Below are 18,163 nucleotides of genomic sequence, written 5' to 3' on the forward strand. Positions count from 1 at the left end.
TAGATAACACACACATTAAAATAAACAATCCACCAAACATAACAGACATGGAACACTTCTGGAGCAACATATGGTCAAACCCGGTACAACATAACAGGCATGCACGGTGGATACAAGCAGAAACAGACACATACAAGATAATACCACAAATGCCTGAAGTGATAATTTTGCAACATGAAGTCACCCAAGCAATTAATTCTACTCACAATTGGAAAGCCCCTGGAAATGATAAAATAGCAAATTTCTGGTTAAAGAAGTTCACCTCAACACATTCACATCTAACTAAATTATTTAACATAAAAACAAAGATGAGGTGACTTACCGAACAAAAGCGCTGGCAGGTCGATACACACACAAACAAACACAAACATACACACAAAATTCAAGCTTTCGCAACAAACTGTTGCCTCATCAGGAAAGAGGGAAGGAGAGGGGAAGACGAAAGGAAGTGGGTTTTAAGGGAGAGGGTAAGGAGTCATTCCAATCCCGGGAGCGGAAAGACTTACCTTAGGGGGAAAAAAGGACAGGTATACACTCGCACACACGCACATATCCATCCACACACACAGACACAAGCAGACATATTTAAAGGTCTTTAAATATGTCTGCTTGTGTCTGTATGTGTGGATGGATATGTGCGTGTGTGCGAGTGTATACCTGTCCTTTTTTCCCCCTAAGGTAAGTCTTTCCGTTCCCGGGATTGGAATGACTCCTTACCCTCTCCCTTAAAACCCACTTCCTTTCGTCTTCCCCTCTCCTTCCCTCTTTCCTGATGAGGCAACAGTTTGTTGCGAAAGCTTGAATTTTGTGTGTATGTTTGTGTTTGTTTGTGTGTCTATCGACCTGCCAGCGCTTTTGTTCGGTAAGTCACCTCATCTTTGTTTTTATATATAATTTTTCCCACGTGGAAGTTTCCTTCCATTATATTGAATAAATTATTTAACAGTTACATTGCAGACCCATACACAGACCCTGATACACTTACACAAGGAATTACTTATCTGAAACCTAAAGATCAAGCAGACACAGCAAACCCAGCAAAATATCGCCCCATAACATGCCTACCAACAATATACAAAATATTAACTTCAGTCATTAAACAGAAATTAATGACACATACAACACAGAACAAAATTATAAATGAAGAACAAAAAGGCTGTTGCAAAGGAGCACGAGGATGTAAAGAGCAACTGATAATAGATGCAGAGGTGACATATCAAGCTAAAACTAAACAAAGGTCGCTACACTACGCATACATTGATTACCAAAAAGCTTTTGATAGTGTACCCCACTCATGGTTACTACAAATATTGGAAATATACAAAGTAGATCCTAAATTGATACAGTTCCTAAACATAGTAATGAAAAATTGGAAAACCACACTTAATATTCAAACAAATTCAAATAATATCACATCACAGCCAATACAGATTAAGCGTGGAATATACCAAGGAGACTCATAAAGTCCTTCCTGGTTCTGCCTTGCTCTGAACCCACTATCCAACATGCTAAAAAATACAAATTATGGATACAATATTACTGGAACACACCCACACAAAATCACACATTTGCTATACATGGATGATCTAAAACTACTGGCAGCAACAAATCAACAACTCAACCAATTACTAAAGATAACAGAAGGATTCAGCAATGATATAAGTATGGCTTTTGGAACAGACAAATGTAAGAAAAATAGCATAGTCAAGGGAAAACACACTAAACAAGAAGATTACGTATTGGATAACCACAGCGACTGCATAGAAGTGATGGAAAAAACGGATGCCTATAAATATCTAGGATACAGACAAAAAATAGGAATAGATAATACAAATATTAAAGAAGAACTAAAAGAAAAATATAGACAAAGACTAACAAAAATACTGAAAACAGAATTGACAGCAAGAAACAAGACAAAAGCTATAAATACTTACGCCATACCAATATTGACCTACTCATTTGGAGTAGTGAAATGGAGTAACACAGACCTAGAAGCACTCGATACACTTACACGATCACAATGCCACAAATATAGAATACATCACATACATTCAGCAACAGAAAGATTCACATTAAGCAGAAAGAAAGGAGGAAGGGGATTTATCGACATAAAAAACCTACATTATGGACAGGTAGACAATTTAAGAAAATTCTTTCTAGAACGAGCAGAAACTAGCAAAATACACAAGGCAATCACTCATATAAATACATCGGCTACACCACTGCAATTTCATAACCACTTCTACAACCCTTTAGATCACATAACATCAACAGATACGAAGAAAGTAAATTGGAAAAAGAAAACACTTCATGGCAAGCACCCGTATCATCTAACACAGCCACACATCGATCAAGACGCATCCAACACATGGCTAAGAAAAGGCAATATATACAGTGAGACAGAAGGATTCATGATTGCAATACAGGATCAAACAATAAACACCAGGTATTACAGCAAGCATATTATTAAAGATCCCAATACCACAACGGATAAATGCAGACTTTGTAAACAACAAATAGAAACAGTAGATCACATCACAAGCGGATGTACAATACTAGCAAATACAGAATACCCCAGAAGACATGACAATGTCACAAAAATAATACATCAGCAGCTTGCCTTACAACATAAACTTTTAAAACAACACGTTCCTACATACAAGTATACACCACAAAATGCACTGGAGAATGATGAATACAAATTATACTGGAACAGAACCATTAAAACAGATAAAACAACGCCACATAACAAACCTGACATCATACTCACCAATAAAAAGAAGAAATTAACACAACTAATCGAAATATCCATACCCAATACAACAAATATACAAAAGAAAACAGGAGAAAAAATTGAAAAATACATCCAACTGGCTGAGGAAGTCAAAGACATGTGGCATCAGGATGAAGTTGACATCATACCAATTAGACTATCAACTACAGGAGTCATACCACACAATATCCACCAGTACGTCAATGCAATACAGCTACATCCAAACATATATATACAACTACAGAAATCCGAAATTATTGATACATGTTCAATTACCCGAAAGTTCCTAAATGCAATATAACACATACCGCAGAGTTAAAAGGAAGTGACGCTTGATCAAGGTCCGTGTCACTCCATTTTTAACCGGACTGAACGTCTGAGAAAGTGACGGAAATAATAATAATAAAAGCAACAATAACCACTGTGGTACATAACATAAGTTAATCATCGGTAACACATGGTTTAAGAATCATAAAAGAAGGTTGTGTATGTGAAAGGGACCTGGAGACACTGGAAGGTTTCAGATTGATTATGTAATGGTAAGACATAGATTTAGGAACCAGATTTTAAATTGTAAGACATTTCCATAGGCCGGTGTGGACTCTGACCACAATTTGTCGGTTATGAACTGTACATTAAAACTAAAGAAATTGCAGAAAGGTAGGAAATTCAGATGATGAGACCTGGATAAGCTGAAAGAATCAAGAGGTTATTCAGATGTAGTCCCCAACAATCAGTCTTTTCTTCTCATCCTGCCCATTAAGTGTCCCCTGATCTACAGTTCTGGGTGACATTTGCAAACATTATCCCTCTTCCTATACCTCACCAATCCTTTTCCTTCACCTCTCTTTCAACCGAGAAGAAAGAGCAACTGGCTCTAAAAGCTTGCAAACTTAAATACCTTTATATGTGTGTACCCCTGCCGCTGCTTTATGAGTAGACTTCTTTATCTGTTCAATTACAGTGTATTTTCAGAGGTTCTTGAGAGTTGCAGAGGGAGCATTGGGCAACAATTGACTAAAACAGGGGAAAGGAAAACAGTAGACGGCAAATGGGTATTTCTGTGAGATGAAATGTTGAAGACAGCAGAAGATCAAATAGGTAAAAAGACAACACCCAGTACAAATCCTTGTGTAACACACGAGATACTAAATTTAACTGATGAAAGAAAAAAATATAAACATATAGCAAATGAAGCACGCAAAAGAGAATACAAATGTCAAAAAAATAAGGCTCACAGGAAGGGCAAAATGACTCAGCAGGAATTCTAGAGGACAAATGTAAGCATTTAGAAGTAAATCTCATTAGGGGAAAGATAGAATTTCACTAGGGGAAAGATAGGTACTGCCTATAGGAAAACTGAAGAGACCTTTTGAGAAAAGAGAAGCAGCTATAGAACTATCAAGAGTTCAGATGGAAGACCAGTTTTAGGCAGAGAAGGGGAAGATGAAAGATGGAAGGAGTATGTAGAGAATCTATACAAGGGATATGAACTAGGATGCAGTACTACAGAAATGGAAGGAAACATAGATGAAGATGATATAGGAGATATGATGCTGCGAGAAGAATTTGACAAAGCACTTAAAGGCCTAGCTCGAAACAAGGCCCCAGGGGGGGGGTCAACATTCCGTCAGAACAACTGGCAGCCTGGGAAGAGCCAACCATAGCAAAACTCTTTCATTTGGCCTGCAAGATGTACGAGAGAGATCAAATACCCTCAGACTTCAGGAAAAGTGTAATTCCAAAGAAAGCAGGTGCTGACAAGTGTGAATGTTACTGAACTATCAGTTTAATAAGCCGTGGTTGCAAAATATTAATACAGATTGTTTACAGAAGAATGGAAAACATTGCTCTGGAAAAATGTAGGAACAAATGAGACAATATGACTCTATAGCTTATCTTAGCAATACGATCCTATGACTAATCTTACAAGGTACGTTCAGGAAAGGCAAACCTATGTATATAGCATTTGTAGATTTAGAGAAATGCTTTTGACCAAAAGGCTATTGTACCAAAATCAGACAGCAGTTACAGACAGGAGTCAAGGAGCATGAAATGGAAGCAGTGGCTGAGAAGGGAGTGAGGTAGGGTTGTAGCATATCCTGATGTTATTCAATCTGTACATTAAGCAAGCAGAAAAGAAAACCAAAGAAACATTTGGAACAGGAATTACAGTCCTGGGAGAAGAACCAAAAACACCATCATCATTTGCGATATTGACTGGAATGTAGCAATAAATTAACAATCATTTCTGAGACGTGGGACTTAGGGAAAGCAGGGAAAGGTGTGAACAGGGCCTAATCAGTTACTGTTGGTTGCACAGAAAACACATACCATTTTTTATATATATATATATATATATATATATATATATATATATATATATATATATATATATCTAAAAAGAAAGATGATGAAACTTACCAAACAAAAGCGCTGGCAGGTCGATAGACACACAAACAAACACAAACATACACACAAAATTCTAGCTTTCGCAACCAATGGTTGCCTCGTCAGGAAAGAGGGAAGGAGAAGGAAAGACAAAAGGATATGGGTTTTAAGGGAGAGGGTAAGGAGTCATTCCAATCCCGGGAGCGGAAAGACTTACCTTAGGGGGAAAAAAGGACAGGTATACACTCGCGCACACACACATATCCATCCACACATACACAGACACAAGCAGACATTTCTGCTGTCTGCTTGTGTCTGCTTGTGTCTGTGTATGTGTGGATGGATATGTGTGTGTGCGCGAGTGTATACCTGTCCTTTTTTCCCCCTAAGGTAAGTCTTTCCGCTCCCGGGATTGGAATGACTCCTTACCCTCTCCCTTAAAACCCATATCCTTTTGTCTTTCCTTCTCCTTCCCTCTTTCCTGACGAGGCAACCATTGGTTGCGAAAGCTAGAATTTTGTGTGTATGTTTGTGTTTGTTTGTGTGTCTATCGACCTGCCAGCGCTTTTGTTTGGTAAGTTTCATCATCTTTCTTTTTAGATATATTTTTCCCACGTGGAATGTTTCCCTCTATTATATATATATATATATATATATATATATATATATATATATAAAAATAATAGAAGGAAACATTCCACGTGGGAAAAATTATATATAAAATCAAAGATGAGGTGACTTACCGAACGAAAGCGCTGGCAGGTCGATAGACACACAAACATACACACAAAATTCAAGCTTTCGCAACAAACTGTTGCCTCATCAGGAAAGAGGGAAGGAGAGGGGAAGACGAAAGGAAGTGGGTTTTAAGGGAGAGGGTAAGGAGTCATTCCAATCCCGGGAGCGGAAAGACTTACCTTAGGGGGAAAAAAGGACAGGTATACACTCGCACACACGCATATATCCATCCACACAAACAGACACAAGCAGACATATTTAAAGGTCTTTAAATATGTCTGCTTGTGTCTGTATGTGTGGATGGATATATGCGTGTGTGCAAGTGTATACCTGTCCTTTTTTCCCCCTAAGGTAAGTCTTTCCGCTCCCGGGATTGGAATGACTCCTTACCCTCTCCCTTAAAACCCACTTCCTTTCGTCTTCCCCTCTCCTTCCCTCTTTCCTGACGAGGCAACAGTTTGTTGCGAAAGCTTGAATTTTGTGTGTATGTTTGTGTGTCTATCGACCTGCCAGCGCTTTCGTTCGGTAAGTCACCTCATCTTTGATTTTTTTTTTTATATATATATATATATATATATATATATATATATATATATATATATATATATATATATATATATAAAAACACCCTCAAAAATCATTTTAAAAAAATTACTACACTGACAGCTGAAGGCCTTACTAAGAAGGAACTCCAAATTTTTGTCGGCTGGTGGCCACACGCAACTTCAGAATACTCAACAGCTGAAGGCCTGAATCACAAGTGAGGATGGCAGTTACACATTAACAAATACTAAGATATTTTCTTCTTAAACAATCAAGGAACTGTAATAATAACGGCTGAAGGCCTTATTAAGAAGGAATGCAAATTATTTGTCAGCTGAAGGCCACAAGCAATGTTACACACAATCAACGGCTGAAGGCCTGATTAAGGGAAGTTAAAATTATTTGTTGGCTGAAGGTCACAAGCAATTTCAGAATACACAACGGCTGGAGGCCTGAATTACCAATAAAGTGGACAATTACATTTTAAAAATACTAAACCCTTTTTAAGCAATCTTAATAAACTGTAACAAGTTATAGTGACGGCTGAAGACTTTATCAAGACAGAACTGAAAACTATTTGTCGGCTGAAAACCACAAACAATGTTAGAATACACAACAGCTGAAGGCCTGAATTACAAGTGAGGAATGCAGTTACACGTTAAAACATTATGGTACATTTTAAACAATCGTGACAACTTGACCAAGTAAGACAGAGTGTTTCACAGACAGTGCTCCCTGGATCAACCTGAGGAAGGTGACTACAGCTGTGTAAGTGGTGAGACAGCCAGCCAAGAGTAATGTTCACCTAAGGAGGGCACCTCAAACTAGAGACGGTTTAAACGGTGATCGACCTTCTTAGCAAAATCACCTAACCTCAGATAACAAGTACAACGATGAAATAATTCAGGCAAGAGCGGAATGACAGACAGCACTGCATCTCCAGAATCCGGTGTTTAAGACACCCAAAGGCAAAAGGAACCACTATAACCCAGATAGGCAAGGAAAAGAATTATCCATAACCCAATCAAGGAAGCTGACAAATTAAACCCATGCCGGGCAGCATTGGCAAGACGAGGAAAGTACGCTGCCACAATATACGCTAACCTCCAGGGCAGGTAACTGGGGTGTTAGCGGCCACTAGGCAGTAAGATACCACTGGATGCACTTCAGCAATAACACCACTAAATCCAAACTAACATCAAACAGTAGAAGGAGGCTAATAGCTTCCGCCAACCTAAAAGACTCCACTTGTTGCAGTTAGTCTCACCAACCCTGGGAGCAGCAATACACAAACAGCAGCAAGATCTCAAACAGTGGAGGTTTCACTACTGGACAAGGTTCACTCAACTTGAAACGCCCTGGGTTCGGTCGATGGCTACAGCCCCTCGATCCGACAGTGCCCGCATGCCGCCAGCGGTCCTGGCCTGCCCCTCGCACTGCGGACCTCCTCGCTGCTCCGTCTGAATCCGAACTGATGTCCGTTTGCAACTCTCTCCAAATCCAGTACGCACACAGCATTAAAATAACGGCTCATTCAAAACCACAAGATACACACGGATCTGGGAAAACAATTCCACTAGCAACTCACAATACTAAAACCAGTCACTGTGAAACAACACGGATGAATTACAAGTCGACACAAACACAGAGAAGCCAGAAGCGGTCGGAAGACCAAATGGACATTGTCTGCTGCGATGACCAACTGAACGACCAACCAACGGTCGTCCCCACTCAAGTCAGGCACGAGAAAGATCCCAGTATAAATCGTCGACTGACAACTTATTGCCATAAGGGCATTTCCCAACAGGCGGACACGGACACACACACGGACACACACACACACACACACACACACACACACACACACACACACACACACACAGGGGTGAAAATTGCACTACACAAATACCATGGTCCATTCAACTAAAACTCGCTGAATCCGGTCCTCGACGTGGTCATGCACTCTCATGACTACGGGCTTCCGTCGAACAGCGCATGAGTTTCACCAGCGGTCGGCGAGTACTGGCTGTCCGGACCTCACTGCTGCTCCATCCCAATTCAACTCCGTGGACACACAACAACCCAGAAATACTACAGGCTGCTCCAAAGATGGTACCACAGTATGCACTATCGATAAGATCTGTTGTGGCCATTCACGGACAGAAAAGGCGAGCAAGCGTAGTGGCGCCAGTGAACACACTAAGAAAATGAGACGCCCCTACAGATATTACAAGATGCCAAGCTATGAGCGGCATCAACGCGAGCCGCACATGGCTCAATTTCATGAAGATTCCTTGTTATACCTTGATTATACTCTATTATGAATATACTAATATTATTCTCATTATTATTATCATAGTTTATTTCTGAAGAAGTGCAGTGACGAAATATTTCATGAGATTAAAAGAGGGGGGTGGGGACTCCGACAGAGTACGGGCGGATTTCTAGCCTGCTGATACTTACAATAAAGTTGTTGCTGGGAGACTGGCACTCTCCCAAGGTATTCAAACAGACTCATACAATCTTGAACCTTGATTTTTCAAAAACGATTGAGAAGAAAATCGTACTGGAGGGCATTTTTTGCATTTAAATATATACTGCAACCACACAAAAGATGAGTAAAATTGGTAGTTCACTGGATGAGTACTTCCTTTGTCAGTTCATTTATTTCAGCAATTAGTCTTAGGTGACCTGGACTAATAGTTGCACATATTTTTGTAGGTCTAAGAGACCATGTCATGTGCTATTTTTTAATGACACTTTTCTAAACAGCCATTTCAATATAATGTAAAACTTTAGAAATGTGTTTACCCGCTTCTGAAATTGCGTCTACAAAAGTTTACACAATTTAAGCCGTAAATAAAAAACTGATCAATTAATAGAGGGGCTGAGTTGTCAAAAGGCACATACAGATGAATAATAACTGGATTAGCATTTGGACTATTCCTTTCTGGAGCTAAAGCATTTGTGTGTTTGCATGCACATTTGCTAATTGGCAGTTCGAGTAATGTGTGTGTTGGGGTGGGACACTACGAATGTAGTGTGTGGACATACAAGGTGAGAATGTGGGTCTCGCAGGAGGCATGCGCGAGATATTTTTTGAAAGCATAAACAATCAAATCATAGACACATGAAATTGAGTAGATGCGTTAGAATATGGTAGATAATTGATTAACGTAAGAAGGGACACAAATGCTTTCACTCCTTGGAAGACTGACTACAGTAATTTGTGGAACTAAAAGTACAAAAGAATGTGGAGCATATTGGCACTATCACCAGTACTTTAGATGATATTGTAGTACACCATAACGAAGTTCTGAAGTTCAAACCAGAGGGTGCTGTACACCCATGGCATTTTTTTCAAGCAACATAAGGAAAAGTTACCTATGGGTTGGGCAGACACCATGGCAATTAATTTTACTCTTAAACATTTACAACAGCAAACAGTAGATTAGAGTTCCAAATGCAAAACAAAGTTTAAGACACTTAGTCAATTTGAAGTAGCATTTAAATAAAGAATTTGTACGTCCTAGCAAGAGTATTCAAATATATGACGATCGTAAGCCTGACTACGAAAAATACATAAATGATAATCAATATGCAGAGAAGAAATTGAGCATCAATTCCTGTGTGCGTCAGGGAAATCTGACTACTAGTGTAGACACTAATCAAACAATGGGAAATCCTGGACGTTGGTTGGTTTGAGGGATTAAAGGGACCAGACTGCTACGGTCATTGGTCCCTTTTTCCAAATACGAAAAACACCCACAGACAATAAAAACTAACGAAGAAAAGATGACAGACGAAACAGGACAAGAAAAACTTAGACAAAGACCAGACAAAACGAATTAAAATCACACAGAGTGTGACGGTGGTTGACCGACCATAGGAAAAAAGGGGAGAAGCCAACCACCAAGAGACACATTAAAAACTCAGTTTAAAATCGGAGGCCAAAAGCCAGAATCAGCACTAAAAAACATAAACACTCAGATTAAATGATAAAAAAACCTGCCCAAATAAAACGCAAAACTAATTCCACCATGGCAGAGTCATCTATTAAAAGGGCAGGGAGCGTGACAGGCAGCGCAAACGTCTGCCTGAGCACAGCTAAAAGTGGACAGTCCAACAAAATGTGGACCACCATCAATGCCGAGCCGCAGCGACATAGAGGTGCGTCCTCAGGCCGCAATAAGTGGCCGTGCGTCAGCCGAGTGTGCCCAATGCGTAGTCAGCAGAGGGCAACAGACTCCTTGCCAGAGGCTCACAAGGAAGAGCGCCACACAGTCGTCGTCTCCTTGACGGCACGGAGTTTGTTAGGGGTGGTCACACCGCGCCATTCAGCGTCCCAAAGCAAGATAACTTTGCGGCGTAAGACTGCCCTCAAATCAGTCTCTGGGAGGCCAATGTCCAGAGATGGTGAACTGGTGGCCTCTTTCGCCAGGCGGTCAACATTTTCATTGCTGGGTATCCCAACATGGCCTGAGGTCCACACAAAGACCACAGAGCAGCCGCAATGGGCAAGAGTATGCAGGGACTCCTGGATAGTCATAACCAGATGAGAACGAGGGAAACACTGGTCGAGAGCTCGTAAACTGCTCAGGGAATCGCTACAGATCACGAAGGACTCACCTGAGCAGGAGTGGATATACTCTAGGGTACGAAAGATGGTGACCATCTCAGCAGTGTAAACGCTGCAGCCAGCCGGCAATGAACGTTGTTCGGAATGGTCCCCTAGAGTTAGCGCATAACTGACACGACCAGCAACCATCGAGCCGTCGGTGTAAACAACGCCAGAGCCCTGATACATTGCGAGGATGAAAAGAAAGCGGCTGTGGAAGGCCTCTGGAGGGACTGAGTCCTTTGGGCCCTGTGCCAATTCCAGCTGAAGGCGAGGGCGAGGCACACAGCACGGTGGTGTACGCAGAGGTGCCCGGAAAGGAGGCAGAAGAGGTAAAGCCCCAAGCCCGGAGAGAAGCTCTTGGATGCGGACCACAATCGTACATCCAGCCCTGGGCAGACGTTCTGGAAGACAGACGTGCGACTGTGGGAATAGTAGCCGATAGTTAGGATGCCCGGACAAGCTGAAAACATGGGCAGCATAAGCGGCCAGCAAACGTTGGTGCCGTAACTGCAGTGGAGGGACACCTGCCTCCACTAGTATGCTGTCCACAGGGCTGGTACGGAAAGCACCAGCGGCAAGGCGTATCCCGCTGTGGAGGATTGGATCCAGCACCCGCAACGCAGATGGGGATGCTGAGCCATAAGCCAGGCTACCATAATCCAGACGGGACTGGATTAACGCCTGGTAGAGCCGTAACAGGGTAGATCGGTTGGTGCCCCAGCGGGTGTGGCTCAAGCATCGCAGAGCATTTAGATGCCGCCAACACATCTGTTTAAGCTGCCAAATATGAGGCAGCCAAGTCAATCAGGCATCAAAAACCACCCCCAAAAACCTATGTGACTCCACCACAGCAAGAAGTTCGCCGTCAAGATAAAGCCGCGGCTCCGGGTGAACAGTGCGTCGCCGGCAGAAGTGCATAACGCAGGTCTTGGCTGCCGAAAACTGGAACCCATGAGCGACAGCCCAAGACTGCGCATTACAGATAGCGCCCTGTAGCTGACATTCAGCAGCTGCAATGCCAGTAGAGTTATAGTAAAGGCAGAAGTCGTCAGCATACAGGGAAGCGGAGACAGAATTTCCCACCGCTGCAGCGAGCCCGTTTAATGCAATTAAAAACAGGCAGACACTGAGGACAGATCCCTGTGGTACCCCGTTCTCCTGGACTCGGTAGGAACTATGGGAGGCTGCGACTTGCACGCGGAAGGTACGATACGACAGAAAATTTCGGATAAAGATCGGCAGAGGGCCCCGAAGACCCCATCCATGAAGCATAGAAAGGATGTAATGATGCCATGTCGTATCCTACACCTTCCGCATGTCGAAAAAGACAGCAACCAGGTGCTGATGGTGGGCAAAGGCAGTACGGATGGCCGACTCCAGGCTCACCAGATTGTCGGCGGCGGAGCGGCCTTAATGGAACCCACCCTGAGACGGAGCCAGAAGGCCCCGAGACTCCAGTACCCAATTCAACTGCCGGCTCACCATCCGTTCAAGCAACTTGCAAAGAACGTTGGTGAGGCTAATGGGACGGTAGCTGTCCACCTCCAAAGGGTTCTTGCCTGGTTTCAGAATGAGGATAACAATACTTTCCCGCCATTGCGACGGAAACTCACCCTCGACCCAAATACGGTTGTAAAGGTCGAGGAGCCGTCGCTGGCAGTCCACTGAAAGGTGTTTCAGCATCTGACAGTGGATGCCATCTGGCCCAGGAGTGGTATCAGGACAAGCGGCGAGGGCACTGTGAAATTCCCACTCACTGAATGGAACATTGTAGGATTCAGGATGGTGGGTGCGAAAAGAAAGGCGCCGATGTTCCATCCGCTCTTTAATGGAGTGGAAGGCCAGTGGGTAATTGGAAGAAGTGGAACTCAGAGCAAAATGCTCTGCCAAGCTGTTGGCAATTTCGTCGGAGTCTGTACAAACTGCTCCATTCAGTGAGAGCGCAGGGATGCTGACAGGGATCCGATAGCCATAGAGGCGTCGGATCTTGGCCCATACCTGCGATGGAGAGACATGGTGGCCGATGGTGGACACATACCGCTCCCAGCACTCCTGCTTGCGTTGGCGGATAAGGCGGCGGGCCCGCGCACGCAGCCATATGAAGGTGATGAAGTGTTCAATGGAGGGATGTCGCTTGTGACGCTGTAGCGCCCGCCAGCGATCTTTAATCGCCTCAGCGATCTCAGGCGACCACCAAGGCACAGTCCTCCTCCGAGGGGACCCAGAAGAACGGGGAATGGAAGATTCTGCGGCAGTAACGATGCTGGTGGTGACCGAGTGAACCACCGCATCAAAATGGTTCAAATGGCTCTGAGCACTATGGGACTTAACAGCTGCGGTCATCAGTCCCCCAGAACTTAGAACTACTTAAACCTAACTATCCTAAGGACATCACACACATCCATGCCCGAACCTGCGACCGTAGCAGTCACGCGGTTCCGGACTGAGCGCCTAGAACCGCGAGACCACCGCGGCCGAACCACCGCATCCATGGCGTCATTAGAGAGAGGCTCAATAGCGGCAATGGAGGAGAACAAGTCCCAGTCAGCCTTATTCATAGCCCATCTGCTAGGGCGCCCAGAAGAGTGATGCTGTGGCAGTGACAGTAAGATCGGAAAGTGGTCACTACCACACAGGTCGTCATGCACTCTCCATTGGACAGAAGGTAAGAGGCTAGGGCTGCAGATCGAAAGGTCGATGGCGGAGTACGTGCCATGCGCCACGCTGAAGTGAGTGACGGCACCATCATTTAAAATCGAAAGATCGAGCTGTGCCAATAAATGCTCAATTGTGGTGCCTCGACCTGTTGCCACTGACCCACCCCACAGAGAATTATGGGCATTGAAGTCACCCAGTAACAAGAAAGGTGGCGGCAATTGGGCTATCAGTGCAGCGAGGACATGCTGTGGGACATCACCATCCGGTGGAAGGTAAAGACTGCAGACCCGAACAGCGACAGCCTCTAAAGCTGTTTGTAGAGGGACAGACTCGCTGTGAAGAGAGTTAAACATACATGCAGACGCCACCAGACACCCTTTCATAAGCTGACCGGTTCTTATAATAACCCCGATAGCCACGGAGGGCGGGGTTTCGCATTGCTGGAAACCAAGTTTCCTGAAGAGCAATGCAGAAGAAAGGGCGAAGGCTGATAAGATGTCGGAGCTCAGCTAGATGGTGGAAGAAACCGCTGCAGTTCCACTGGAGGATGATATTGTCCATGGCTGAGAAAGGTGTGAAGGGACTGGGAAGGCAATTTACACCGCTTGTTCACTTGCTGCCACCGATTCAGTACCCGCGCAAGTGACATCCATGGCGTCTGAGGGACCAGCGAGATCCAGGTCTTCAGCACACGCCAGAATCTTGAGCTCGTCCTCAGACACTGAGCTTGTAGGAAGCGCTGGGACGGGTGCCACTGCAATGTCGGGCTTCTTGGGTACCTTTTTCTTTTTCGGCTTATCTCACTGTGCCTTCAGTGGTTCAGGCTGGGAGAGCTTCACTGGGTCAGTCTCAGGGATAGACGACGACCGTGAGGCCCTACGACCAGGGACTGGTGGTTGTTTGAGCCACTTGCGGGTGTCCACTTGTGTACCGGTCGGAACTTGCGAAGGGAGGTCCCCAAGGGACCCCTTCCTGGCAAGAGCTCTCCGGCTGGGAAGGGGAGCTGATGTCCCCGATGGTTGGGGGGGGGCGTTGCTCCTGAAGTAGATGGAGCAGGAGCAACAGGGAGTTTAGTGCCCCCTACCATCAAGGGGGCAGGTGTGGTCCTTCGACTCTTGAGAGCTGACTGGAGCTGATGGAACTGTAGCAGGAGTGACAGTTGCGGCATAAGAATATGCCATACGCACTGGATGAAGCCGATCATATTTCCGCTTAGCCTCAGTGTACGTCAGTCGGTCCAGGGTCTTCATTTCCATTATTTTCCTTTCCTTCTGCAGAATCGGACAGTCCGGCGAGCAAGGCGGATGGGCTCTCCGCAGTTGACACAGATGGGAGACGGGGCACAGGGAATATCAGGATGGGATGGTTGATCACAATTGCGAGATACGAGGCTGGAAGCACAGCGTGAAGACATATGGCCGAAGTTCCAACACTTGAAACACCGCATTGGGGGAGGGATATATGGCTTGACATCACAACACTACACCATCACCTTGACCTTCTCAGGTAATGTGTCATCCTCGAAGGCCAAGATGAAGGCACCGATGGCAACTTGACGATCCCTCGGACCCTGGTGGACGCGCCTGACGAAATGGACACCTCGTCACTCTAAGTTGGCGCGCAGCTCGTCATCGGACTGTAAAAGGAGATCCCTGTGGAAAATAATGCCCTGGACCATATTCAAACTTTTATGGGGCGTGATAGTAACGGAGACATCCCCCAGCTTATTACAAGCGAGCAAGACCCATGACTGGGCAGAGGATGCCGTTTTTATCAATACCGAACCGGACCGCATTTTGGACAAGCCCTCCACCTCCCCAAACTTGTCCTCTAAATGCTCTACAAAGAACTGAGGCTTCACAGATATAAAGGATTCCCCATCAGCTCTGGTACAGACAAGATACCTGGATGAATACGTCTCACTTTCATTCATTGCCTTTCGTTCCTCCCATGGTGTGGCCAGGGAGGGGAACGATTTGGGGTCATAAACGTTACCTTTAAAATGAGCTCTCGAACGCTTAGAGACTGCTGGTGGCTGGCCACTAGCAAGAGAAGATGTGCCACGCTTCACTGCGTGTCATCCACCCTGATGCCACCTATTCCGACCAAGGGCCCTCCCCACGGGCGCCACCCAGCCACAGCAAAGGCCACGTGGCAGGATGACCATTGCTGGGAGTCCCGATGCCCCAGGGAGATGGGCATCTATTCCTTGGCATACGTGGGGAGCTAACGGCGCAGGCATCAGTAGAGCGATCCCTGTGTTGTCAGGGGGCTACAGCCAACAGGGTACATGGTGAATAAAGACACTAAGATATTTATTACTTATAAGCGTTATTCTAATTGATACCGGGTAATTATAATTAAACTGATAGTGTTCTAAGTGCCACATAGCAGGCTGTATATGTTGCAGTATGCTGAACCATCATAAGTATGTTCATTAATCAGTGTGCTCAAGGAGTATGCTGAAAATAATAATGGTTCCTCTTTCTGCCACCAGGTGAAAATATGGCACTGTAAGCAGTCAGAATTTGAAATGTTTCCTGCTTTGATGTCGGTACACTGTTTGTTGTTTGGTGACACATATTGATTTCTTTCGTGAAGTGATTGTTGGTCTGAAAGGTTAAAATGCTTGAAGTTTTTTATGAAACACAATGGTTCTCAAGAGGAAAGATCATGCACTGCTGCTAAAGTTGTTTTATCAGAACGGCAGCAATTCAGGAATATCACTGACAGTAACAGCTGTGAAGAGGTCCCATGCCAATAAATGGGCTAAAAAATATAATAAAGAAATTTGAAGAAACAGGTGAATTGTGTGGTACACCAGGAAGAGGTAGGCAGCCCCTTCACAGGGCTGTTGCTATAGCCGACCATCCAGCACATGCCTTAAATTCTGCAGTTACTGCTCATTCTGTGTCATGGGAACTGTCTCTCCTCTGGTCAACAGTTCAAATGATTTTGCAATGAGTTTCACAATGGTATCCCTACAAGATTCAGAACATGCACCAAATGATGCCCCAAGATAGGCTACAGTGCCATGACTTCACCCTTTGTTTTTTGGCACGCATGGAAATGGATGGCTAGTGACTGGGGAATATTCTTTGGGCGGATGAGGCACATATTACTCTGCACAGTACTGTGAATGCACAGAACTGTTGCTTATGGGGTTCTGCTCAGCCATATGTTGTGCAGGAACATCCCCTGCACTCAGCTCATGTGACTATGTGGTGTGGTTTCACAAGCTCCTGCATTTTCGATCTGAAGTTGGGCTGGGGAAGGCTAACCAAAGACTGCGTTTCATTGGCAGGACACTTAGAAAATGTAACAGACCTACTAAGGAGACTGCCTACACTACGCTTGTCCATCCTCTTTTAGAATACTGTTGCGTGGTGTGCGATCCTTACCAGATAGGACTGACTGAGCACATCAAAAAAGTTCAAAGAAAGGCAGCATGTTTTGCATTATCGCGAAATATAGGAGAGAGTGTCACAGAAATGATACAGGATTTGGGATGGACATCATTAAAAGAAAGGCGTTTTTCGTTGCGACGGAATCTTCTCACGAAATTCCAATCACCAACTTTGTCCTCCGAATGCCAAAATATTTTGTTGACACCGACTTACATAGGGAGGAACGATCACAAAGATAAAATAAGGGAAATCAGAGCTCGTACAGAAAAATATAGGTGTTCATTCTTCCCACGCGCTATACGAGATTGGAATAATAGAGAATTGCGAAGGTGGTTCGATGAACCCTCTGCCAGGCACTTAAATGTGATTTGCGGAGTATCCATGTAGATGTAGATATGCTTTCCTTACTACCAGTGTAATGTACCCTTTCCTTTTCATATTGCTTTGCAACATTATGCCTAAATAATTAATCGAAGTGACTGTGTCAAGTTGAACCCTACCAACACTGTATTTGAATGTTACAGGACCACTTTTCCTACTCATCCATATCAACTTACATGTTTGTGCATCTACAGCAATCTGCCATTCATCACACCAACAAGAAATTTTGTCTAAATCATCTTGTACAGTCCTATAATCACTCAATGAAGACACCTTCTGGTACACCACAGCAAACAGCCATAAAATGCTGATCACCCTGTCCATCAAGTGAGTTAGGTATATAGAGGGAGGGAGGGAAGAGGAAAAGGGGGGAGGGGTGGAAGAGGGTCCTATCACACTTCCCTGGGGCACTCCTGATGATACCCTTATCTCTGATCAACACTCATTGCCAAGGACCACACACTGGGTCATACTGATAAGTGGGCTCTTACTGATGTTCTATGGAAATCTGACATTATACTGTAATCACCACAATAACGTCACATGCCCTCTCAACCTGTCTGATTTTGTCTCACCCCCCCTCCCCACTTCCTCTGTGTCATTCACTTTTTTTGTCAAGCATTGTGTGTGCATATATCACCAATCTAGCAT

General features: G+C 44.3%; 1 protein-coding gene across 1 annotated transcript in view; it reads right to left on the reverse strand.

The window, feature by feature from the left end:
- LOC124605988 (transcriptional regulator ATRX homolog) overlaps window positions 1-18,163 on the reverse strand; it is a 493,634-nt gene that overhangs the window by 131,716 nt on the left and 343,755 nt on the right. The gene's annotated exons all lie outside the window — the stretch shown is intronic.

This window comes from Schistocerca americana, chromosome 3, assembly GCF_021461395.2.
Source record: "Schistocerca americana isolate TAMUIC-IGC-003095 chromosome 3, iqSchAmer2.1, whole genome shotgun sequence".
In the NCBI taxonomy this organism is placed as follows: domain Eukaryota; kingdom Metazoa; phylum Arthropoda; class Insecta; order Orthoptera; family Acrididae; genus Schistocerca; species Schistocerca americana.